Here is a 24,862-nt window from a genome sequence, read left to right as displayed (position 1 = left end):
ACCCACCACCTACGATTGTTCTGAAATCATTTCTGTTGTACGAAACAGAAGGTTACAGATCATTTTATCATATCCAATTGGTAGTTAGTCTTGTCCCATCGCTGAAACTCCCGTACGGACTCCTGAAAGGCGAAGGTCGAGAGTCATGCCTCCTCCGAAACACGACCCTGCCAAGCCACACTGCTTCTTACATTTACATTACATTTAAGTCATTTAGCAGATGCTCTTATCCAGAGCGACTTACAAATTCTTAACACACTACTCGCTTAACCCGGAAGACAGTCGCACCAATGTGTCGGCGGAGACGCCGTACAGCTGGCGACCGCAGTCAGCGTGCATGCGACTAGCCCGCCACAAGAGTCGCTAGAGCGCGATGGGACAAGGACATCCCGGCCGGCCAAACCCTCTCCTAACCCGGACAACACTGGGCCAATAGTGCGCCGCCTCATGGGTCTCTCGGTCGCGGCCGGCTGTGACATAGCCTGGGATCAAACTCGGGTTTGTAGTGACGCCTTAGACCGCTGCGCCACTCGGGAGGCCCCCTGCAACATTATCTCTGAGAAATTAAGCTAATTGATTGCACCCAAATTCAGTAAATATAGTACATAACATTAGACATGAGGATTCCAAAGAAATTGTCAAAAGCCCCCCCACCCCCTTCCCCATGCCAAATCTTATCTGTTTCAAATGACAGAAATATTTCAGAACAATCAGAGATTGTGGGTGTCGTTGCTTTCTGAAACGACATGGAACGGCCCTCCAGTCACTGAGAGGGAAAGGAATAAAACCAAGACCCAGCACTCAGAGAAACAGACTACCCTTCACAAAGGACCTGGCTGACCTGTCACCTGACATCATCAAAGTGCATCTGTTGTTTGGCTCCTCTACCGTGGTGGCTAACCAAGTCTCCAGAGAGGATGTGGAAAAGCAAAAGAGCAGAGTTTCTCTTTCCATCTAACTATCCATCCATTTATCCTTCTGCAGACTGAAAAGCATGAATTGAATGATCAGTTTTGTTGTATTTTAGCTTCATTTAAAAAAAAAAGAATGTATGATATATTTTTTTATGTATTCAAAAATGCTCATATCTTCTAATGTCAGGTACTATGTGGGGTTTGATGTTGTCTCATTGAGTACAGTTACATGCACAAACGATTTCCTTAATAATCATGTTTCCATGGACACATCTGAAGTCAGGCTTCCTGATGGGACTTAAATAAATGCAGAAAATCGGCAATCAAAATAAACATTCTATCACAACGGCCATGTTATTTTTGTGAAGCCTGATTGAGTTTGGACGTATATAGTTTGTATGTGAAATTTATTTTTAAGACGCTTACTTTCAGTTTTTCCCAAACTCACATCACTCGTGCATAAGAGGGAGGCTTGTGCTACCGGTGCTGGCACATGTGCAGATCAATTCCACCGATGGAACACGGATTAAGCTGTTGCCCTAATAATTCCAGGTTGCTCAGGAAACTAAGTGTTTTATTCAGCGTGTGCTTACTTCCATTTAGACCTTACGCTGATTTAAGATAAGCTTGTATAACCTTCTTACTGCCCTAATCAGTTTAATATCATATTGAGTTGCACCCCCTTTTGCTCTCAGAATAGCCTCAATTCGTCAGGGCATGGACTCTACAAGGTGTCGAAGGCGTTCCACAGGGATGCTGGCCCACATTGACTCCAATGCTTCCCACAGTTGTGTCAAGTTGGCTGGATGTCCTTTGGGTGTTGGAACATTCTTGATACACACACAGGAAACTGTTGAGCGTGAAAAACCCAGCAGCGTTACAGTTCTTGACATACTGGATTTGACATGTGACATCAACAAAGGGATCATAGCTTTCAACTGGTCGGTCTATGTAATGGAAAGAGCAGGTGTTCCCGACGTGTGCAGCTGTCTAAGGCACTGCATCTCAGTGCAAGAGGCGTCACTACAGTCCCTGGTTTGAATCCAGGCAGTATCACATCCGGCTGTGATTGGGAGTCTCATAGGGCGGCGCACAATTGGCCCAGCGTCGTCTGGGTTTGACTGGGGTAGGCCGTCATTGTAAATAAGAATTTGTTCTTAACTGACTTTCCTGGTTTAATAAAGGTTACATTTAAAAAAAAATGTTTTTGCCCCTAATGTTTTGTACACTGTGCATGTAAACATACTCAATGTGTCTGTTGCACACAGCATTTCCACCCCCTATGGTTAATACTGTATGTTTCTCTCCTGTGCAAGCCAGCTCCTTGCTCAGTGATCGCTTCCCTCCCAGTCAGGTTTACTGTTGTTTTGCTGTCCCCAGACAGCTAAGTGCCAGGTGGCTGTGTTTGGGGGGCTAAGCGGCACAGCATTATTCTGTCTCAGGCCCAGACTTACTTTGGGCATGGTAATTACCAGGTGCTCTGTCTTGGCACTGAATGCGTGTGTTTGGAGGGGAGGATGGAGGTTGAACCATAAGATGTGTTTGTTTACTGCTTTAGTGTTTTTTGGCTTAAGCACACCAGCTGATGTCTCCCCCTCTATTACTCTTTCTCTGCTCCTCTCCTTCTTGCCCTCTCTTTTTCTCTCTGCTTCGCTCTCGCTTTCTCTCTGTATCTCTCTCTCTCTCTATATATATATATCTGTATCTCTCTCTCTCTCCCTCTGTATCTCTCTCCCTCTGAATCTCTGTATCTCTCTCTGTATCTCTTTCAATTCAATTCAAGGGGCTTTATTGGCATGGGAAACATGTGTTAACATTGCCAAAGCAAGTGAGGTAGATAATATACAAAAGTGAAATAAACAATAAAAACTAACAGTAAACATTACACATACAGAAGTTTCAAAACAGTAAAGACATTAATGTCATATTATATATATATATATATATATATATACACAGTGGGGCAGAAAAGTATTTAGTCAGCCACCAATTGTGCAAGTTCTCCAACGTAAAAAGATGGGAGAGGCCTGTAATTTTCACCATAGGTACACTTCAACTATGACAGACAAAATGAGAAAAAAATCCAGAAAATCACATTGTAGGATTTTTAATGAATTTATTTGCAAATTATGGTGGAAAATAAGTATTTGGTCACCTACAAACAAACAAGATTTCTGGCTCTCACAGACCTGTAACTTCTTCTTTAAGAGGCTCCTCTGTCCTCCACTCGTTACCTGTATTAATTGCACCTGTTTGAACTTGTTATCAGTATAAAAGGCACCTGTTCACAACTTCAAACAGTCACACTCCAAACTCCACTATGGCCAAGACCAAAGAGCTGTCAAAGGACACCAGAAACAAAATTGTAGACCTGCAGGAGGCTGGGAAGACTGAATCTGCAATAGGTAAGCAGCTTGGTTTGAATAAATCAACTGTGGGAGCAATTATTAAGAAATGGAAGACATACAAGACCACTGATAATCTCCCTCGATCTGGGGCTCCACGCAAGATCTCACCCCGTGGGGTCAAAATGATCACAAGAACGGTGATCAAAAATCCCAGAACCACACGGGGGACCTAGTGAGTGACCTGCAGAGAGCTGGGACCAAAGTAACAAAGCCTACGATCAGTAACGCACTACGCCACCAGAGACTCAAATCCTGCAGTGCCAGACGTGTCCCCCTGCTTAAGCCAGTACATGTCCAGGCCCGTCTGAAGTTTGCTAAATAGCATTTGGATGATCCAGAAGATGATTGGGAGAATGTCATATGGTCAGATGAAACCAAAATATAACTTTTTGGTAAAAACTCAACTTGCTATGTTTGGAGGACAAAGCATGCTGAGTTGCATCCAAAGAACACCATACCTACTGTGAAGCATGGGGGTGGAAACATCATGCTTTGGGGCTGTTTTTCTGCAATAGGACCAGGATGACTGATCCGTGTAAAGGAAAGAATGAATGGGGCCATTATCGTGAGATTTTGAGTGAAAACCTCCTTCCATCAGCAAGGGCATTGAAGATGAAACGTGGCTGGGTCTTTCAGCATGACAATGATCCCAAACACACCGCCCGGGCAACGAAGGAGTGGCTTCGTAAGAGGCATTTCAAGGTCCTGGAGTGGCCTAGCCAGTCTCCAGATCTCAACCCCATAGAAAATCTTTGGAGGTAGTTGAAAGTCCGTGTTGCTCAGCAACAGCCCCAAAACATCACTGCTCTAGAGGGGATCTGCACGGAGGAATGGGACAAAATCCCAGCAACAGTGTGTGAAAACCTTGTGAAGACTTACAGAAAACGTTTGACCTCTGTCATTGCCAACACAGGGTATATAACAAAGTATTGAGATAAACTTTTGTTATGGACCAAATACTTATTTTCCACCATAATTTGCAAATACATTAATTAGAAATCCTACAATGTGATTTTCTGGATTTTTTTCCTCATTTTGTCTGTCATAGTTGAGGTGTACCTATGATGAAAATTACAGGCCTCCCTCATCTTTTTAAGTGGGAGAACTTGCACAATTGGTGGCTGACTAAATACTTTTTTGCCCCACTGTATATATATACAGTGTTGTAACAATGTACAAATAGTTAAAGTACACAAGGGAAAATAAATAAGCATTAATATGGGTTGTATTGACAATGGTGTTTGTTCTTCACTGGTTGCCCTTTTCTTGTGGCAACAGGTCACAAATCTTGCTGCTGTGATGGCACACTGTGGAATTTCACCCAGTACATATGGGAGTTTATAAAATTGGATTTGTTTTCGAATTCTTTGTGGATCTGTGTAATCTGAGGGAAATATGTATCTCTATGGTCATACGTTGGACAGGAGGTTAGGAAGTGCCGCTCAGTTTCCACCTCCTTTTGTGGGCAGTGTGCACATAGCCTGTCTTCTCTTGAGAGCCAGGTCTGTCTACGGCGGCCTTTCTCAATAGCAAGGCTATGCTCACTAAGTCTGTACATGGTCAAAGCTTTCCTTAAGTTTGGGTCAGTCACAGTGGACAGGTATTCTGCCACTGTGTACTCTCTGTTTAGGGCCAAATAGCATTCTCGTTTGCTCTATTTTTTTTGTTAATTCTTTCCAATGTGTCAAGTAATTATCCAAGATGGCGTAGCAGTAAGACGTGTCGTGTCCCTTGTCCCGTGTATATATCGTCTTTTTTCGTTTTTACATATTTTTTCTTTGCATATCTTTTAAAACATTTTGCTAAATACTCTCCTGCAACCCGCCTCACCCAATGTAGCTATTTTTTTCCTAAAGTATTTATATTTACTTCGGAACCGGAACCCCTCAACTGAAGCTAGCCAGCTAACTACCAGCTATGCTAGCGGTCTTCAGCTAACCTTTAGCTCGGAAAGCTCTCACCAGTTCGAACAACGCGACTCTAACCAGAGCATAACGGACCTATTTATTTTTTATCCCCAGATTCCCACCGCAAACATCTTTCAGCTGGATCTTCACAACTAGTTATTTAGCTAAACCGCAACCCCGGACGATTACTGCTGGCTAGCGTTTCCACCCACTTAGCCTGAAGCTAGCCCCGCCAGAGCCCCTGTGCTACCACCGTAGCATACTCCTGGGCTACAATACCTACCAGCGTAGCATACTCCTGGGCTACAATTACCCGGACCCACGACCGGTCTATCGATGTCACCGCAGGAAGAGGAATAAACAGACTCACCCCATCGAGACGTCCCCCAAAGGCTAACTCTCTAGCCCTTGCTTTCTCCTTGCTTGCTATTATGGCCTGCTAACTGCCATCTTGTTAAGCCCCGGTCCGCTAACTGCTACCTTGTTTAGCCCCGGCCTACTAACTGTTAGCTTGTTAGCACAGGCCTGCTAGCCGTCTGAATCGCCACGTCCCAAACACTCACTGGACCCATATTTACTCTCTTATCTCTTTTCGATTTTCAATTTGTTTTTACCTTCCGGTAACCTGCCTCACCCAATGTGATACGGAATCGCTATTATTTTTAATTTTTAGAACACACTCAAGATCCTCCAGAAGCTAACCAGCTAACAAGCTACAAGCTATTTAGTCATTGTTAGTTTTTTTAACCTGGATAACACTCAATAATCCAGCTTCCCTGCCCCCTGGACACTGATCACTTGGCTACATAGCTGATGCACGCTGGACTGTCCATTAATCACGGTACTCCATTCTGCTTGTTTATGTTTTATCTGTCTGCCCGGTTGCCTAGTCAACGCCATTTTACCTGCTGTTGTTGTGCTAGCTGATTAGCTGTTGTTGTCTCACCTACTGTTTTAGCTAGCTTTCCCAATTCAACACCTGTGATTACTGTATGCCTCGCTGTATGTCTCTCTCAAATGTCAATATGCCTTGTATACTGTTGTTCAGGTTACATTTACATTTAAGTCATTTAGCAGACGCTCTTATCCAGAGCGAAATTAGTTATCATTGTTTTAGTTCACAATGGAGCCCCTAGTTCCACTCTTCATACCCCTGATACCTCCTTTGTCCCACCTCCCACACATGCGGTGACCTCACCCATTACAACTAGCATGTCCAGAGATACAACCTCTCTCATCATCACCCAGTGCCTGGGCTTACCTCCGCTGTACCCGCACCCCACCATACCCTTGTCTGTGCATTATGCCCTGAATATATTCTACCATGCCCAGAAACCTGCTCCTCTTATTCTCTGTCCCCAATGCTCTAGGCGACCAGTTTTGATAGCCTTTAGCCGCACCCTCATACTACTCCTTCTCTGTTCCGCGGGTGATGTGGAGGTAAACCCAGGCCCTGCCTGTCCCCAGGCACCCTCATTTGTTGACTTCTGTGATCGAAAAAGCCTTGGTTTCATGCATGTCAACATCTGAAGCCTCCTCCCTAAGTTTGTTTTACTCACTGCTTTAGCACACTCTGCTAACCCTGATGTCCTTGTCGTGTCTGAGTCCTGGCTCAGGAAGGCCACCAGAAATTCCGAGATTTCCATACCCAACTATAACATCTTCCGTCAAGATAGAACTGCCAAAGGGGGAGGAGTTGCAGTCTACTGCAGAGATAGCCTGCAAAGTAATGTCATACTTTCCAGGTCCATACCCAAACAGTTCGAACTACTAATTTTGAAAATTACTCTCTCCAGAAATAAGTCTCTCACTGTTGCCGCCTGCTACCGACCCCCCTCAGCTCCCAGCTGTGCCCTGGACACCATTTGTGAATTGATCGCCCCACATCTAGCTTCAGAGTTTGTTCTTTTAGATGATCTAAACTGGGATATGCTTAACACCCCGGCAGTCCTACAATCTAAGCTAGATGCCCTCAACCTCACGCAAATCATCAAGGAACCCACCAGGTACAACCCTAACTCTGTAAAGAAGGGCACCCTCATAGACGTCATCCTGACCAACTGGCCCTCCAGATACACCTCCGCTGTCTTCAACCAGGATCTCAGCGATCACTGTCTCATTGCCTGTATCCGCTACGGAGCCGCAGTCAAACAACCACCCCTCATCACTGTCAAACGCTCCCTAAAACACTTCTGTGAGCAGGCCTTCCTAATCGACCTGGCCCGGGTATCCTGGAAGGACATTGACCTCATCCCGTCAGTTGAGGATGCCTGGTCATTCTTTAAAAGTAACTTCCTCACCATTTTAGATAAGCATGCTCCGTTCAAAAAATGCAGAACCAAGAGCAGATACAGCCCTTGGTTCACTCCAGACCTGACTGCCCTCGACCAGCACAAAAACATCCTGTGGCGGACTGCAATAGCATCGAATAGTCCCGCGATATGCAACTGTTCAGGGAGGTCAGGAACCAATACACACAGTCAGTCAGGAAAGCTAAGGCCAGCTTCTTCAGGCAGAAGTTTGCATCCTGTAGCTCCAACTCCAAAAAGTTCTGGGACACTGTGAAGTCCATGGAGAACAAGAGCACCTCCTCCCAGCTGCCCACTGCACTGAGTCTAGGTAACACGGTCACCACCGATAAATCCATGATTATCGAAAACTTCAACAAGCATTTCTCAACGGCTGGCCATGCCTTCCGCCTGGCTACTCCAACCTCGGCCAACAGCTCCGCTCCCACCGCAGCTTCTCGCCCAAGCCCTTCCAGGTTCTCCTTTACCCAAATCCAGATAGCAGATGTTCTGAAAGAGCTGCAAAACCTGGACCTGTACAAATCAGCTGGGCTTGACAATCTGGACCCTCTATTTCTGAAACTATCCGCCGCCATTGTCACAACCCCTATTACCAGCCTGTTCAACCTCTCTTTCATATCGTCTGAGATCCCCAAGGATTGGAAAGCTGCCGCAGTCATCCCCCTCTTCAAAGGGGGAGACACCCTGGACCCAAACTGTTACAGACCTATATCCATCCTGCCCTGCCTATCTAAGGTCTTCGAAAGCCAAGTCAACAAACAGGTCACTGACCATCTCGAATCCCACCGTACCTTCTCCGCTGTACAATCCGGTTTCCGAGCCGGTCACGGGTGCACCTCAGCCACACTCAAGGTACTAAACGATATCATAACCGTCATCGATAAAAGACAGTACTGTGCAGCCGTCTTCATCGACCTTGCCAAGGTTTTCGACTCTGTCAATCACCATATTCTTACCGGCAGACTCAGTAGCCTCGGTTTTTCAGATGACTGCCTTGCCTGGTTCACTAATTACTTTGCAGACAGAGTTCAGTGTGTCAAATCGGAGGGCATGCTGTCCGGTCCTCTGGCAGGTCTCTATGGGGGTGCCACAGGGTTCAATTCTCGGGCCGACTCTTTTCTCTGTATATATCAATGATGTTGCTCTTGCTGCGGGCGATTTCCTGATCCACCTCTACGCAGACGACACCATTCTATATACTTCCGGCCCGTCCTTGGACACTGTGCTATCTAACCTCCAAACGAGCTTCAATGCCATACAACACTCCTTCCGTGGCCTCCAACTGCTCTTAAACGCTAGTAAAACCAAATGCATGCTTTTCAACCGATCGCTGCCTGCACCCGCATGCCCGACGAGCATCACCACCCTGGATGGTTCCGACCTTGAATATGTGGACACCTATAAGTACCTAGGTGTCTGGCTAGACTGTTAACTCTCCTTCCAGACTCATATCAAACATCTCCAATCGAAAATCAAATCAAGAGTCGGCTTTCTATTCCGCAACAAAGCCTCCTTCACTCACGCCGCCAAACTTACCCTAGTAAAACTGACTATCCTACCGATCCTCGACTTCGGCGATGTCATCTACAAAATTGCTTCCAACACTCTACTCAGCAAACTGGATGCAGTTTATCACAGTGCCATCCGTTTTGTCACTGAAGCACCTTATACCACCCACCACTGCGACTTGTATGCACTAGTCGGCTGGCCATCGCTACATATTCGTCGCCAGACCCACTGGCTCCAGGTCATCTACAAGTCCATGCTAGGTAAAGCTCCGCCTTATCTCAGTTCACTGGTCACGATGGTAACACCCATCCGTAGCACGCGCTCCAGCAGGTGTATCTCACTGATCATCCCTAAAGCCAACACCTCATTTGGCCGCCTTTCGTTCCAGTAATCTGCTGCCTGTGACTGGAACGAATTGCAAAAATCCCTGAAGTTGGAGACTTTTATCTCCCTCTCCAACTTCAAACATGTGCTATCTGAGCAGCTAACCGATCGCTGCAGCTGTACATAGTCTATTGGTAAATAGCCCACCCATTTTCACCTACCTCATCCCCACACTGTTTTTATTTATTTACTTTTCTGCTCTTTTGCACACCAGTATCTCTACCTGTACATGACCATCTGATCATTTATCACCCCAGTGCTAATCTGCAAAATTGTAATTATTCGCCTACCTCCTCATGCCTTTTGCACACAATGTATATAGACTCCCCTTTTTTTCTACTGTGTTATTGACTTGTTAATTTGTTTACTCCATGTGTAACTCTGTGTTGTCTATTCACACTGCTATGCTTTATCTTGTCCAGGTCGCAGTTGCAAATGAGAACTTGTTCTCAACTAGTCTACCTGGTTAAATAAAGGTGAAATATTTTTTTTTTTAATAAAATGATTTGGTTGGGTCTAATTGTGCTGCTCTCCTGGGGCTCTGTGGGGTGTGTTTGTGAACAGAGCCCCAGGACCAGCTTGCTTAGGGGACTCTTCTCCAGGTTCATCTCTCTGTAGGTGATGGCTTTGTTATGGAAGGTTTGGGAATCTCTTCCTTCGAGGTGGTTGTAGAATTCAACGGCTCTTTTCTGGATTTTGATAATTAGTGGGTATCGGCCTAATTCTGCTCTGCATGCATTATTTGGTGTTCTACGTTGTACACGGAGGATATTTTTGCAGAATTCTGCATGCAGAGTCTCAATTTGGTGTTTGTCCCATTTTGTGAAGTCTTGGTTGGTGAGCGGACCCCAGACCTCACAACCGTAAAGGGCAATGGGCTCTATGACTGATTCAAGTATTTTTAGCCAGATCCTAATTGGTATGTTGAAATTTATGTTCCTTTTGATGGCATAGAATGCCCTTCTTGCCTTGTCTCTCAGATCGTTCACAGCTTTGTGGAAGTTACCTGTGGTGCTGATGTTTAGGCCAAGGTATGTATAGTTTTTTGTGTGCTCTAGGGCAACAGTGTCTAGATGGAATTTGTGTTTGTGGTCCTGGCGACTGGACCTTTTTTGGAACACCATTATTTTGGTCTTCCTGAGATTTACTGTCAGGGCCCAGGTCTGACAGAATCTGTGCAGAAGATCTAGGTGCTGCTGTAGTCCCTCCTTGGTTGGTGACAGAAGCAGCAGATCATCAGCAAACAGTAGACATTTGACTTCGGATTCTAGTAGGGTGAGGCCGGGTGCTGCAGACTTTTCTAGTGCCCGGGCCAATTCGTTGATGTATATGTTGAAGAGGGTGGGGCTTAAGCTGCATCCCTGTCTCACCCCACGACCCTGTGTGAAGAAATGTGTGTTTTTTGCCAATTTTAACTGCACACTTGTTGTTTGTGTACATGGATTTTATAATGTCGTATGTTTTACCCCCAACACCACTTTCCATCAATTTGTATAGCAGACCCTCATGCCAAATTGAGTCGAAGGCTTTTTTTAAATAAACAAAGCATGAGAAGACTTTGCCTTTGTTTTTGTTTGTTTGGTTGTCAATTAGGGTGTGCAGGGTGAATACATAGTCTGTTGTACGGTAATTTGGTAAAAAGCCAATTTGACATTTGCTCAGTACATTGTTTTCATTGAGGAAATGTACGAGTTTGCTGTTAATGATAATGCAGAGGATTTTCCCAAGGTTACTGTTGACGCATATTCCACGGTAGTCATTGGGGTCAAATTTGTCTCCACTTTTGTGGATTGGGGTGATCAGTCCTTGGTTCCAAATATTGGGGAATATGCCAGAGCTCAGGATGATGTTAAAGAGTTTTAGTATAGCCAATTGGAATTTGTTGTCTGTATATTTGATCATTTCATTAAGGATACCATCAACACCACAGGCCTTATTGGGTTGGAGGGTTTTTATTTTGTCCTGTAACTCGTTCAAGGTAATTGGAGAATCCAGTGGGTTCTGGTAGTCTTTAATAGTTGATTCTAAGATTTGTATTTGATCATGTATATTTTTTTGTTCTTTATTCTTTGTTATAGAGCCAAAAAGATTGGAGAAGTGGTTTACCCATACATCTCCATTTTGGATAGATCATTCTTCGTGTTGATGTTTGTTTAGTGTTTTCCAATTTTCCCAGAAGTGGTTAGTCTATGGATTCTTCAATTACATTGAGCTGATTTCTGACGTGCTGTTCCTTCTTTTTCCGTAGTGTATTTCTGTATTGTTTTAGTGATTCACCATAGTGAAGGGGTAGGGGTCTCTGTTATTTTGGTTGGACAGGTTTCTCACTTTCTTTCTTAGATTTTTGCATTCTTCATCAAACCATTGGTCATTGTTGTTCATTTTCTTCGGTTTTCTATTTGAGATTTTTAGATTTGATAGGGAAGTTGAGAGGTCAAATATAATGTTAAGATATTCTACTGCCAAGTTCACACCTTCACTATTGCAGTGGACTGTTTTCCAGGAAATTGTCTAGAAGGGATTGAATTTGTTGTTGCCTAATTTTATTTTACTAGGCAAGTCAGTTAAGAACAAATTCTTATTTTCAATGACGGCCTAGGAACAGCGGGTTAACTGCCTGTTCAGGGGCAGAACGACAGATTTTGTCAGCTTGGGGATTTGAACTTGCAACCTTTCAGTTACTTGTCCAATGCTCTAATCACTAGGCTACCCTGTTTTTTGGTAGGTTTGCAAACTGCATTCCTTCCATCTATAGCATTTCTTAATGTTACTCAGTTCCTTCGGCTGTGATGCCTCGTGATTGAGTATTGCTCTGTTCAAGTAGACTGTGATTTGCTGTGGTCTGATAGGGGTGTCAGTGGGCTTGACTGTGAACGCTCTGAGAGACTCTGGGTTGAGGTCGATGATAAAGTAGTCTACAGTACTACTGCCAAGAGATGAGCTATAGGTGTACCTAACATAGGAGTCCCCTCGAAGCCTACCATTGACTATGTACATACCCAGCGTGCGACAGAGCTGCAGGAGTTGTGACCCATTTTTGTTTGTTATGTTGTCAAAGTTATGTCAAGGGGGGCATATGTGGGAGGGAATGCTGTCACCTGCAGGCAGGTGTTTGTCCCCCTGTGTCCTGAGGGTGTCAGGTTCTTGTCCGGTTCTGGCATTTAGGTTGCCACAGACTAGTACATGTCCCTGGGCCTGGAAATTATTGATTTCCCCCTCCAGGATGGAGAAGCTGTCTTCATTAAAATATGGGGATTCTAGTGGGGGGATATAGGTAGCACACAGGAGGACATTTTTCTCTGTTAAGATAATGTCCTTTTGAATTTCTAGCCAAATGTAAAATGTTCCTGTTTTGATTAATTTAATGGAGTGAGTTAGGTCTGCTGTATATCAAATTAGCATACCCCCTGAGTCCCTTCCCTGTTTCACACCTGGTAGTTTGGTGGATGGGACTACCAGCTCTCTGTAACCTAGAGGGCAACCAGCGGGTCCGTCTCCTCTATACCAGGTTTCCTGCAGGATGACAATGTCTGTATTACCGATTTCTTTGGTGAAGTCCAGGTTCCTGCTCTTTAGGCCAAAAGCAGATGACCTCAAGCCTGGGATTTTCCAGGATGATATAGTGAATGCTTTTTGTTCCATAAAGTGTCCAATGTTGTTGGTCGTGGTTTAGCCTCAGGCCAGTAAGTGGGTATCTCTCTCTCTGTATCTATCTCTCTGTATCTCTCTCTCTCTCTCTGTATCTCTGTATCTCTCTCTCTGTATCTTTGTATCTCTCTCTCCCTCCCTCTCTCTCTGTATCTCTCTCTCTCTCTCTGTCTCTCTCTCTCTCTGTATCTCTGTCTCTCTCTCTCTCTCTGTATCTGTATCTCTCTCTATATCTGTATCTCTCTCTGTCTGTATCTCTGTATCTCCCTCTCTCTGTATCTCTCTCTCTGTATTTTTTCACTGTATCTCTCTCTCTCTCTCTGTCTGTCTTTCTCTCTCTCTCTCTGTATCTCTCTCTCTCTCTCTCTCTCTCTCTCTGTTTCTCTCTCTCTGTGTGTATCTCTGTATCTCTCTCTCTCTGTATCTCTCCCTCTCTGTATTTCTCTCCCTCTCTGTATCTCTCTCTCTCTGTATCTCCCTCTCTCTGTATCTCTCTCTCTCTCTGTATCTCTCTCTCTGTATCTCTCTCTCACTCTCCTCCAGCTGCTTGAGCTGCTGGGCCCAGAGGGATTTGAGATGATCTCTGTTCTCCCCCAGCGAAGGTCTTCCATCATGAATTCTCTCATTTCCATCTCTGCAGACCGGATCAACCAGGTGAGTCAGACCCCACCCCCTGCACCAGAGGCATCCAGGTCATCTCCATAGAAACTAGAGATCCACCACACTCTCTGAGAGCAGCGGGGTAGAGCATCGTTGATAAATTAAACTGTAGATAATTGGTTTGAAATTCAAAGTCTACCTACCTAGACAAATCTACTGACTCCAACATTCATAATTGAAAAAAAAATAACAATTAAATAAATAACTATTTTGCCTGTCACTACCCCTCATTTGGAGTACCGCTTTTAATATTAGGCCTTTTTTATTTAAATGTTTTATACTTATTTACCCCCAACCTTCATCATTGTCAGGGTGTTCTCAAGGGAAGGAGAAGGTGTGGTCTGAAGTATAGGAGGAGGAGAGGGTGATGTATGATAGGGTCACTAAGGTCGACTATTGGCTATGCATTTCTCAGCGGGGTCATGACCTTTAACACCTGGTCCATGTTTGGATGTTAATCATTACAACACAAACAACACAGTCCAGCTCCAACAACCCTTAAAGATCTATCTGAGGGTTTGATGTACAAATCAATATTAGATTCTGTAAATCTTTGATGGTGTCCAGTACTCTAGTACAGAGAGGTACAGTATGAAATGCAGTGTCCCTGTCTCTTTGTCATGTGAGAAGGTTGGTAAAGCTGTAGCCCACTAAGGCATACAATTACAAATACTTCCCTACTGCTATTCAAGATGGAAAATGTTAATTTTATGTACATTTCACATAACTGTGAAAACGCTATTCACCATCCTCTTTACCGAAAGTTTCAACATTACACCATAACTTATATTCCATTCTATACCTTTTTCCCTCCCTCCCTCCCTCCCTCCCTCCCTCCCTCCCCCTCCCTCCCTCCCTCCCTCCCTCCCTCCCTCCCTCCCTCCCTCCCTCCCTACCTCCCTACCTCCCTCCCTCCCACATTGTTCTCTCATTTCTTTGTTCCCATCACCTACCCCTCAGGTCTGTTTTGGAGCTGTGTATTGCTCTCGTGTTCTGCATGATTGTCAAACGGCTCAATACACTGAAAAGCTATTACCTAAAGATAGCCCATTAAGCTTAGCTCAGGTCCTTCACTATTTCTCTAGTTTTTGGGGGAGGATGATGGGAGGTTGGGGGTGGAGGATGGGAGGTTGGGGGAGGTAATGCACCATGATCCATTTAAGTCCAAGATAGTCATCATCTCCAGGACTAGACCAGTCACTCTCCTTTTGCCCCTCTTGCCTTCCACTACTTCTCACAAATCAGAAAAAATGTAGCAAAGTAAGATTTCACTCTATAGACAAATACCTGGCTCATGCCTTGTATGGTATTACTGTCCTCACAATGACATCTGGAAGGGTACTGTGGCTCTGTCTACGTCCTTTAGTACGTTCATCACATGCAATATCTCAGACAGCACTGGCCCAATTTTGGCGAAACTTTGGTGAATGATGCATCTTGCCATAGAGATCCGGCACATACACAATGACACTGATTGGCCCAAGGGGGGTACTGTAGTAATCAACTGAAATTCAAAACTTTGAACAACCATGTCTCCTGTTCCGTTTGAGCTACTGTCATGGAATGAGCTGTTATATGCATCCCCTCATGAGCAACACGTTAGGGCCATTTTGTCCCCCACCAAACCAACATTTGTACATGCATAGCTCCTGCCCGGTTTTAACTACAGTCATGTTGTTTTGGACATGTAAACATCTTCTCATTAGAATCAAGTTTCCCATAAGTACCTATGTAATTTTGGTACTTACAAATGGAATGTCTTTCCACACAACATGTGTTGGAATAATTGACACAGGGAGGAGCGCCACATCATTCGTGGGGGACAACATGTTCACTGTAGACTTGTTATTATACTGAGGGGTGGCATTATCCCTTAGCCTGGTCCTAGATCTGTTTCTACTGTCTTGCCAACGCCTATGATCAGTGTCCAGCACAAATGGATCTGGGACCAGGTTAGTACCAGATAATACACTGCCTTGGTTGGTGCTGAAGCGTTCTCCCCTGTACTAGGATATGTGTCCTGCTGTAACTTAGCTATGCTGATCTGCTTTTTCTTCTCTATATACAGTAGCCAATGCAGTAGCCACTATTGTTTTCACTATATATTTTACCTCTTGAGGATGTCATTCGAAAACATAATGTTAACTTACACTGCTATGCGGATGACACACAGCTGTACATTTCAATGAAACATTGTGAAGCCCCAAAATTGCCCTCGCTAGAAGCCTGTGTTTCAGACAAAAGGAAGTGGATGGCTGCAAACTTTCTGCTTTCAAACTCGGACAAAACAGAGATGCTTGTTCTCGGTCCCAAGAAACAAAGAGATCTTCTGTTGAATCTGACAATTAATCTTAATGGTTGTACAGTCGTCTCAAATAAAACTGTGAAGGACCTAGGCGTTACTCTGGACCCTGATCTCTCTTTTGACGAACACATCAAGACTGTTTCAAGGACAGCTTTTTTCCATCTACGTAACTTTGCAAAAATCAGAAACTTTCTGTCCAAAAATGATGCAGAAAAATGTATCCATGATTTTGTCATTTCTAGGATAGACTACTGCAATGCTCTACTTTCCGGCAACCCGGATAAAGCACTAAATAAACTTCAGTTAGTGCTAAATATGGCTGCTAGAATCCTGACGAGAACCAAAAAAATGCATCATATTATGCAGTGCTAGCCTCCCTACACTGGCTTCCTGTCAAGACAAGGGCTGATTTCAAGGTTTTACTGCTAACCTACAAAGCATTACATGGGCTTGCTCCTACCTATCTCTCTGATTTGGTCCTGCCGTACATACCTACACGTATGCTTCGGTCACAAGACGCAGGCCTTCTAATTGTCCCTAGAATTTCTAAGCAAACAGCTGGAGGCAGGGCTTTCTCCTATAGAGCTCCATTTTTATGGAGTGATCTGCCTACCCATGTGAGAGTTGCAAACTTGGTCTCAACCTTTTAAGTCTTTACTGAAGACTCATCTCTTCAGTGTGTCATATGATTGAGTGTAGTCTGGCCCAGGAGTGTGAAGGTGAATGGAAAGGCTCTGGAGCAACGAATCACCTTTGCTGTCTCTGCCTGGCCGGGTCCCCTCTTTCCACTGGGATTCCTTGCCTCTAATCCTATTACAGGGGCTGAGTCACTGGCTTACTGGTGCTCTTTCATGCTGTCCCTAGGAGGGGTGCGTCACTTGAGTGGATTGAGTCACTGATGTGATCTTCCTTTCTGGGTTGGCGCCCCCCCTTGGGTTGTGCCGTGGCGGAGATCTTTGTGGGCTATACTCGGCCTTGTCTCAGGATGGTAAGTTGGTGGTTGAAGATATCCCTCTAGGGTGTGGGGGCTGTGCTTTGGCCAAGTGGGTGGGGTTTTATCCTTCCTGTTTGGCCCTGTCCGGGGGTATCATCGGATGGGGCCACAGTGTCTCCTTACCCCTCCTGTCTCAGCCTCCAGTATTTATCCTGCAGTAGTTTATGTTTCGGGGGGCTAGGGTCAGTTTGTTATATCTGGAGTACTTCTCCTGTCTCATATCCGGTGTCCTGTGTGAATTTAAGTATGCTCTCTCTAATTCTCTCTCTCTCTTTCTCTCGGAGGACCTGAGCCCTGGACCATGCCTCAGGACTACCTGGCATGATGACTCCTTGCTGTCTCCAGTCCACCTGGCCGTGCTGCTGCTCCAGTTTCAACTGTTCTGCCTGTGATTATTATTATTTGACCATGCTGGTAATTTATGAACATTTGAACATCTTGGCCATGTTCTGTTATAATCTCCACCCGGCACAGCCAGAAGAGGACTGGCCACCCCTCATAGCCTGGTTCCTCTCTAGGTTTCTTCCTAGATTTTGGCCTTTCTAGGGAGTTTTTCCTAGCCACTGTGCTTCTACACCTGCATTGCTTGCTGTTTGTGGTTTTAGGCTGGGTTACTGTACAGCACTTTGAGATATCAGTTAATGTACGAAGGGCTATATAAATAAATTTGATTTGATTTAGTTCAGTGAAGTATCCTCTCTCTACATTATACAGCCTTCTCTATTGCTCTCCCCTGTAGCTTGGAGCAGAGCTGACTGGCTCAAATTAAGGCAGTTGCCCCTGTAGTTCACTGTTTCCCAGGCTTTGTCTACAGTACACTGACTGTTTTATATTGAAGTTACTTCCCCCATGGCCTGTAGCTGAATTCAGTCAGTGATTTCAGTCTGTATTTCCCCACAGCATGGAACTGATTCTACTGCATGTGTAGCACAGTGAGCCCAGTGCCTGCCTGTTATTTTTCATACACTGAACCCCATGCTGAGCTAGCAGTATCACTCCTAGTCTCTCCTGCTTTCTCTCTCCTCTTTTTGGAGATGTTTTCCTCGCTTGGAGGCTAATAGTTGTTTTTTACCCCTTAAAATGTGAACAAAGCTGCGAGTAGCTGAAGATGTGATTGGGAGGATAAGGATGGATCATTTGTCATTGCTGGGGTTCCAAATCGTAAGCAGGCATCAAAGATATATATATATATTTTAAAAAGGCTGGAGTTTTAGTTTTTCCAAATATTTCTTGAATATTTAAAAAAATATTTGTATAGCCTAAGGGATTCATGTTATCTATTTGAGTCATTCATTTCCCGTTAGTTCATTCAAATACATTTACAGCAGTGGTTGTGATACTGTAAATTAACCACCTAATTTAAAGGCCCAGTTCAGTCAAAAATTAGATTATCCTGCGTGTGTGAGAGAGAATACTGTGTAAATGAGTTAATAGACCAATAAGAGTTCCAAAGCTCTCTGCCAATAACAGTTAGTTTTCAGTTTTTCCCTCCCCACCGAGACCGCTCCCAGACAGTCCTAGCAAAATTCTAGCATGAGAAATTGCTCATTGCTCAGAAGCTTTTCTGTTTCTTGTTCCCCCACCATTTTCATTGAAAGCAATCACAGTAAGGTACTTAATTGTTACCCAGAAATGATTTGATATTGAGCCAAAAAAACATCTGCATTGGACTTGTAGTCCTTCACACTTGTGAATGGCAGATTTGGGCACTGTTAAATGCCAAAATTGGAACGCAGTAGCTGTACAGTAACTTATGCTATACATGACGTCAGAGCTCTGGCTCTCTGCTTCACAGCACTGTACGGATTGTAGTGCTGAGAGATTAGTGCTTTCAGCTTAGTACTTTCAGTTTCAGTTAGATTATTAAAAATAATCATGGTTTTCAGTTTTGGTTATAAAAAATCAAAATGCACTGTGCATTATGTGGGTTGAATGCTGTGACAACACAGAATAAAGTTCCATGATGGTGGTGACTGCCCTTTACTGCTTATCACTTATTAACCATCATTTATTCACATTACTTTAATCAAATATTTCAGTAATGTATATTACATTTGTTTTATTCGATGACTTTGTTTCATTCCAAGCCATCTCATCTCTATAGAGCGGCTGCCTATGCTGTCTGACAAAATCACTATTTTAGAAGTTCTTCAAAGTAAATAAGGCATACTTTAATGATCGCTGAAACTGTCACTTGGATCATGTATTTTCAGGTAGAGATACCTCGTGCAGTCGATCATGCATTCTTCTCTCTGTTATTTAGCAGGTGTAAAAGAAAAACAGACCGGACATGTAAGTGTGCAATGGATTATGGTCATTGTAGTTAGTTTACAGCAGAAAACTTGGTAATTTTGTAGAATATTGGCTTCCTACTACATCGCAGTTCGGGTTTGATCTGACTTATCTCTAGGAAAACTGTGAAAATGTCCATATTGAGCTCACAGAAAAAAACCTAAACGAAATGGAATAAAAATAATTTTACAGGCACCTGTCAATTAGTTATTTTAAAAAACAAAAATATACACCATTTTGGTTAATCGCACGACCAGAAGTTGCCCCCATCCCTTCCAGTAATTGGCCAACTTTTGCACTTTTGTTGTCTAAGTGAGCAATATGCTGTACATTAGCATGACTCTATGTATTTTGAAAGATGAGACATTGAGAATTATAATAAATACAGCTTTGATGTTTAGGGTTAGTCTTACTGGGGTCCTACACATAACAAAAATGCATTACACACAAGAGACGGACATGTAGTGTGTGTGCATCTATCAGTCACACATACATGTTAGTACAACCATTAGGTCACATGGGGAGAGGCTTTGTGCTGTGAGGTGTTGCTTTATTAGTTTTTTGAAACCTGGTTTGCTGTTGACTTGCGCTGTATAAGATGGAAGGGAGGTCCATGCACGAATGGCTCTGTATAATACTGTACGTTTCTTAGAATTTGTTCTGGACCTGGGGACTTTGAAAAGACCCCTGGTGGCATGTCTGGTGGGGTAAGTGTGTGTGTGTCAGTGCTGTGTGTAAGTTGACTATGCAAACCTTTTTGGAATTTCCAACACATCGTTTCTTATAAAAACAAGAAGTGACACAGTCATTCCTCAACTCTTAGTCAAGAGTCATAGTATTAATATTAGCCCTCCAATTAAGAGCAAGAAGTGCAACTCTGTTCTGGGCCAGCTGCAGCTTAACTAGGTCTTTCTTTGCAGCACTTGACCATATGACTGGACAATAATCAAGGTAAGGTCAAACTAGAGCCTGCAGGACTTGCTTTGTGGAGTGTGGTGTCAACAAAGCAGAGCATCACTTTATTACGGATGTTCTACAAGCAAGCCACTTCACATTTCCATATTTTTCCATATTATAAAACTCATGTAAACGTTTATGATCACTATGTTGGATGTAGTTACAAGATGACATGGCATCATACCCGTATTGTTCTGAACAGAATGAGCCTATCTTTGTCTATTGTGAAGAAGATTTGTTGGGGCACACACTTGAATTACTTACACCAAAACTATGATTTGTTTTCCCTGAATTGCATTGTGAAAGCCGAATTGTAAGATAGTATTTTATAACTTAGCTTGTCATGTTGGCAATAGAACAAGCTTTCACACGATGCCTTGCTTCAGGTTAACTGTTGTGTCCTCACCTTTGGTCTAATATTTTCATAATCTCCAAACTGTTCCCTTTCAGTTGCTACCATGGTTATGCATATGCTCTTCATATTTCTTCTACAAGAAACATTTCAACGTAGCCCTATCCGTATAGGCCAATTCCCATGGGTTTAAAGGGTTGGACTTAGTAACTCAAGAATAAATCGTTGTCAGTTTGTGTGCAATTGATTAGTATGTATATTTAGTCAATCGATCTGTGTGTAATTAAGCAGTATAAATCATTAATTGGCTAAATCAAATCAAATCAAATTTTATTTGGCACATACACATGGTTAGCAGATGTTAATGCGAGTGTAGCGAAATTCTTGTGTCTTCTAGTTCCGACAAACCAGCTGTGGTTGGTTCTATGGTACCTGAGCCTAGGTGTGGTATCAAGTGCCAGGTCGTTTTGACCAGGGGCAGGTAGACACTAGAGGTCGACCGACGTAATCCGGTTGTGATGATGTCATTTTAGCCACCATATTAGGCTATATCCACCTACCAGTATCTGTTTTCTTTGCGTTATTTTGGAACTGCCGATGTTAGGGGAAGGGCTTAGTGTTTTTCACATCAAGCTCACTTGTGTTCCATGATACTTTATCCCTGGAAAAATGAGCTGAGCGTGGTGAAGGTTCATTTTTAATATTGAATCACTTTGATATACACTGCTCAAAAAAATAAAGGGAACACTTAAACAACACAATGCAACTCCAAGTCAATCACACTTCTGTGAAATCAAACTGTCCACTTAGGAAGCAACACTGATTGACAATACATTTCACATGCTGTTGTGCAAATGGGAATAGACAACAGGTGGAAATTATAGGCAATTAGCAAGACACCCCCAATAAAGGAGTGGTTCTGCAGGTGGTGACCACAGACCACTTCTCAGTTCCTATGCTTCCTGGCTGATGTTTTGGTCACTGTTGAATGCTGGCGGTGCTTTCACTCTAGCGGTAGCATGAGACGGAGTCTACAACCCACACAAGTGGCTCAGGTAGTGCAGCTCATCCAGGATGGCACATCAATGCGAGCTGTGGCAAGAAGGTAGTGTCCAGAGCATGGAGGCGCTACCAGGAGACAGGCCAGTATATCAGGAGACGTGGAGGAGGCCGTAGGAGGGCAACAAACCAGCAGCAGGACCGCTATCTCCGGCCTTTGTGCAAGGAGGAGCACTGCCAGAGCCCTGCAAAATGACCTCCAGCAGGCCACAAATGTGCATGTGTCTGCTCAAATGGTCAGAAACAGACTCCATGAGGGTCGTATGAGGGCCCGACGTCCATAGGTGGGGGTTGTGCTTACAGCCCAACACAGTGCAGGACGTTTGGCATTTGCAAGAGAACACCAAGATTGGCAAATTCACCACTGGTGCACTGTGCTCTTCACAGATGAAAGCAGGTTTACACTGAGCACGTGACAGACGTGACAGAGTCTGGAGACACCGTGGAGAACGTTCTACTGCATGCAATTTCCTCCAGCATGACTGGTTTGGCGGTGGGTCAGTCATGGTGTGGGGTGGCATATCTTTGGTGGGCCGCACAGCCCTCCATGTGCTCGCCAGAGGTAGCCTGACTGCCATTAGTTACCGTGATGAGATCCTCAGACCCCTTATGAGACCAGATGCTGGTGTGGTTGGCCCTGGGTTACTCCTAATGCAAGACAATGCTAGACCTAATGAGGCTGGAGTGTGTCAGCAGTTCCTGCAAGAGGAAGACATTGATTTTATGGACTGGCCTGCCTGTTCCCCAGACCTGAATCCAATTGAGCACATCTGGAACATCATGTCTCGCTCCATCCACCAACGCCACGTTGCATCACATGCTGTCCAGGAGTTGGCGGATGCTTTAGTCCAGGTCTGGGAGGAGATCCCTCAGGAGACCATCCGCCACCTCCTCAGGAGCATGCCCAGGCGTTGTAGGGATGTCATACAGGTACGTGGAGGCCACACACACTACTGAGCCTCCATTTTGACTTGTTTTAAGGACATTACATCAAAATTGGATAAGCCTTTAGTGTTGTTTTCCACTTTAATTTTGATTGTGACTCCAAATCCAGACCTCCATGGGTTGATACATTTGATGTCCATTGATAATTTTTGTGTGATTTTGTTGTCAGCACATTCAACTATGTAAAGAAAAAAGTATTTCATAAGAATATTTCATTCATTCAGATCTAGGATGTGTTATGTTAGTGTTCCCTTAATTTTTTTGAGGAGTGTATTAACTTCCTTTTACACTGTTGGGGCAGTGGTTATACACTGCAGGGCTGATTGCCCTACTTTAACTTACTCGTCTCTTCCTCTCTTTGTCAAGTATTGACCACAGAGAAGACAGATGCAGGACGTTTTCTGGGATGTTTTTTTCTTTTCTTCCCTTCCATCCATCCACAATTCACATTACACACATGGAGAGGAAGTGGTGATAGGCTTCTTCTTCTCTTTTCGCTTGTCAAAGTTCACCTGCCTGCCAGACGGCTTTTGAGATTAAAGTTGCCTTGGCGATAGAGGGGAGAGGTCAGGAGAGGCTAAAAGAAGATGATTACATTTCCCATTTTCTGCATTCCATCAAAGAATAAGTGGCATTTGGTGGGTGTGTCTGGGTCTGTCAACTTCTGATTATCTTTCAAATTGCAAACTCGTTAAACGGCATGTTGGTAAATACAGTTGAAGATGGACGTTTACATACACCTTAGCCAAATACATTTTAAACTCGGTTATTCACAATCCCTGACATTTAATCCTAGTAAAAATTCCCTGTCTCCGGTCAGTTAGGATCACCACTTTATTTAAAATATTTGAAATATCAGAATAATAGTATTGATTTATTTCATATTTTTCTTTCTTTCATAACGTTGTCCCAGTGAGTTAGAAGTTTACATACACTCAATTAGTATTTGGTAGCATTGTTTTTAAAATTGTTTAACTTGGGTCAAATGTTTTGGGTAGCCTTCCACAAGCTTCCCACAATAAGTTGGGTGAATTTTGGCCCATTCCTCGTGACAGAGCTGGTGTAACTGAATCGGGTTTGTAGGCCTCCTTGCTCGCACACGCTTTTTCAGTTCTGCCCACAAGTTTTCTATGGGCTTGAGGTCAGGGCTTTGTGTTGGCAACTCCAATACCTTGACTTTGTCCTTTAAGCCATTTTGCCACAACTTTGGAAGTATGCTTGGGGTCATTGTCCATTTTGAAGACCCATTTGTGACCAAGCTTTAACTTCCTGATTGATGTCTTGAGACGTTGCTTCAATATATCCACATAATTTCCTCCCTCATTAAGCCATCTATTTTGTGAAGTGCACCAGTCCCTCCTGCAGCAAAGCACCCCCACAACATGACGCTGCCACCCCCGTGCTTCACGGTTGGGATGGTGTTCTTCGGCTTGCAAGAATTCCCCTTTTTCCTCTAAACATAACGATGGTCATTATGGCCAAACAGTTCTAATTTTGTTTCATCAGACCAGAGGACATTTCTCCAAAAAGGACAATCTTTGTCCCCATGTGCAGTTGCAAACCATAGTCTGGCTTTTTTATGGCGGGTTTGTAGCAATGGCTTCTTCCTTGCTGAGCGGCCTTTCAGGTTATGTCGATATAGGACTCCTTTTACTTTGGATATAGTTATTTTTGTATCTGTTTCCTCCAGCATCTTCACAAGGTTGTTGTTCTGGGATTTGCACATTTTGCACCAAAGTACGTTCATCTCTAGGAGACAGAATGCGTCTCCTTCCTGAGCGGTATTACGGCTGCGTTGTCCCATGGTGTTTATACTGCACCATATTGTTTGTACAGATGAACGTGGTACCTTCAGGCATTTGGAAATTGCACCCAAGGATGAACAAGACTAGTGGAGGTCTACATTTTTTTTCTTCTGAGGTCTTCGCTGAATTCTTTTGATATTCCCATGATGTCAAGTGAAGAGGCACTGAGTTTGAAGGTAGGCCTTGAAATACATCCACAGGTACACCTCCAATTGACCCAATGATGTCAATTAGCCTATCAGAAGCTTCTAAAGCCATGCCATTTTTTGGGAATTTTCCAAGCTGTTTAAAGGCACAGTCAACTTAGTGTATGTAAACTTCTGACCCAATGGAATTGTGATACAGTGAATTATAAGTTAAATAATCTGTCAGTAAACAATTGTTGGAAAAATGACTTGTGTCATGCACAAAGTT

General features: G+C 43.8%; 1 pseudogene; it reads left to right on the top strand.

The window, feature by feature from the left end:
- The window catches only part of LOC135519719 (activating signal cointegrator 1 complex subunit 3-like), a 223,170-nt pseudogene that overhangs the window by 11,174 nt on the left and 187,134 nt on the right, over positions 1-24,862 (top strand).

The sequence above is a fragment of the Oncorhynchus masou genome, chromosome 29 (assembly GCF_036934945.1).
Source record: "Oncorhynchus masou masou isolate Uvic2021 chromosome 29, UVic_Omas_1.1, whole genome shotgun sequence".
In the NCBI taxonomy this organism is placed as follows: Eukaryota; Metazoa; Chordata; class Actinopteri; order Salmoniformes; family Salmonidae; genus Oncorhynchus; species Oncorhynchus masou.
The sequence above is the reverse complement of the archived record's forward strand: the minus strand, read 5'-3'. Positions and strand labels throughout refer to the sequence as shown.